Raw genomic sequence first — 2,516 nt, forward strand, 5'->3', positions numbered from 1 at the left:
TTTTTTTGAGATGGAGTCTTGCTCTGTCACCCAGGCTGGAGTACAGTGGCACAATCTTGGCTCACTGTAACCTCTGCCACCCAGGTTCAAGCGATTCTTGCCCCAGCCTCCTGAGTAGCTAAGACTATAAGCACCCACCACTATGCCCGGCTAATTTATGTATTTTTAGTAGAGATAGCGTTTTGCCATGTTGGCTAGACTGGTCTCAAACTACTGACCTCAGATGTTCTGCCTGCCTCGGCCTCCCAAAGTGCTGGGATTTCAGGTGTCAGCCACCACGCCCAGACTAGATTTACTTTGGAACAACAAACAAACAAGTAAGAGTTCCCCTGATGGAGAATAAAGAAATTGTCCTCAGAGCCCTTTTAGTTTGTTTATAAATAAAAATAAAGGTGAAGTTGTCAGAGTGAGTTTAAATATATTATTATCTATGAGGGCAGCTTTTACACACAGAAAAAATATTTAAGGTTGGCTTCTAAAAATGTATTAGTGGCCGGGCACAGTGGCTCACGTCTGTAATCCCAGAACTTTGAGAGGCTGAGGCAGGCAGATCACAAGGTCAGGACTTAGGACCTCAAGACCAGTCCGACCAAATAGTGAAACACCATCTCTACTAAAAATACAAAAATGAGCTGGGCATGGTGGTGCATGCCTGTAGTCCCAGCTACTTAGGAGGTTGAGACAGGAGAATCTCTTGAACCCAGAAGGCAGAGGTTGTAGTGAGCTGAGATCGTGTCACTGCACTCCAGCCTGGGCAACAAGAGCAAGACTCCATCTCAAAAAGTACATATATATTAACATGAAAATAACAAAAAGTCCAGCTTTCCTCAGGTATTAAATTTGATTTGCAAATTCATTTAAGCATAGACAATACCTACTTGCAAGAGGTCTCTTGGTCAACATTGAAATAAGCTTAGTTAACTTCAAGCAATGACTTCAAGTAGCAACTCAATTTGTTAAATTGTCCCCAATGTTTAAAATGATACAACAAGCAAAGATAGTCAAAACATCTGGTACAGCAGACCGGCGTGGTAGCTCATGCCTATAATTTCAGCACTTTAGGGTCAGGAGGATTGCTTCAGTCCATGAGTTTAAGACCAGTCTGGGCAACATGGTAAGACCCTCATCTATATAAAAAATTTTACAAAATTAGCTGGGTTCAAGCGATTCTCATGCCTCAGCCTCCTGAGTAGCTAGAGGCACATGTCACCATGCCCACCTAATTTTTGTGTTTTTAGTTGAGGCGAGGTTTCACCATGTTGGCCAGGCTGATCTTGAACTTCTAACCTCAGTTGATCTGCCTATATCAGCCGCCCAAAGTGCTGGGATTACAGGAATGAGCCACCACGCCCGGTCAAAATCTGGTAAGGTAATAACTAAACTTACAGGTAGAAGGACTCTTGAGTTCTTTTAAACAAGGAAACCTGGTAATTTTTCTTATATTGTCTTCAAATTTTTTCAATGAAAAAGCATGTCTAAATTAAATTTCTACTGAATTACATTTTAAGTGGCCACTATGTCAAAAACTTTTTAAAAACATTACACAGAACTCAAATACGAAACATAAGCTGATTTCTTGCAGTGTTATTTTTGTGATTTATTTTCTAATCTCTCTATATAGTTAATTCTAAACTGTCCTAGTGTGAAAAGATAAACAAGTTATGTTTAACATCACAAGGGGGTTTCATTCTGAACTCATGACCTATCAGGCTGAGATTTTCTGCTAGGAGACACGGTCTAAGGCGTAAGAACAATTATTTTCTTCATCATAGTTGGGCACATTCAGTCTTCTCTTTAGTTACTTCTAGTTACTACGATGACAAGAAACTCCAAGTCCACACATTACAAATAGAACTAGTTTTTGCACCCTTGTCCCTGATCTAAGTTTAGTAATCTAACCCCTCTTACCTTGCAGCACAGACTGCCAATTGTCCTTTAAATGCCAGTTGCCCTCAGCACAAAAGACTAAAGACTAGACTTGCCAGCATCATTTGCAGCTGGGCCACCAGGAGAAGCCTGAGGGATGAAATCTAAGAAGTAGTGTTGTGAGCAATCTGTAAGAAATGTCATGAAAAGTAAAGATCATGTTCCTCTCTCTCTTTCTGAATTCCTGGAATAAAGATTTGATTGCTGGAACTGCAGCAGCCTACTGGAACTATGAGGTAAATTTGGGGATGAATAGTATTTATTACTTACTATTGCAAAACAACAAGGTGGATAAACCCTGGGTCCCTGGAACTGTAGAATGCCATACCAGCCACATCTACCAATATTTATGAAAGGAATAAATGAAATTCTATCTAATTAAACCACTCTCATTTTGAATTTTCTGCAGCAAAACCTAATCCTCATGGCTGTAGACAGTATCACATGATTTGTAGAGATGAAATCCTGAGCCTTTACTCCCACTCCCACAGGATTGCTCACTAGTGAGCTGTTCTACTGCTTGGCACCCCTCCCCGTGCCTGGCTATAGATCACAGCCCTAAGGCACATTAATGACTTAAATGGTTTTAC

The sequence above is a fragment of the Cebus imitator genome, unplaced genomic scaffold (genome assembly GCF_001604975.1).
Source record: "Cebus imitator isolate Cc_AM_T3 unplaced genomic scaffold, Cebus_imitator-1.0 Scaffold13, whole genome shotgun sequence".
Classification (NCBI taxonomy): Eukaryota; Metazoa; Chordata; class Mammalia; order Primates; family Cebidae; genus Cebus; species Cebus imitator.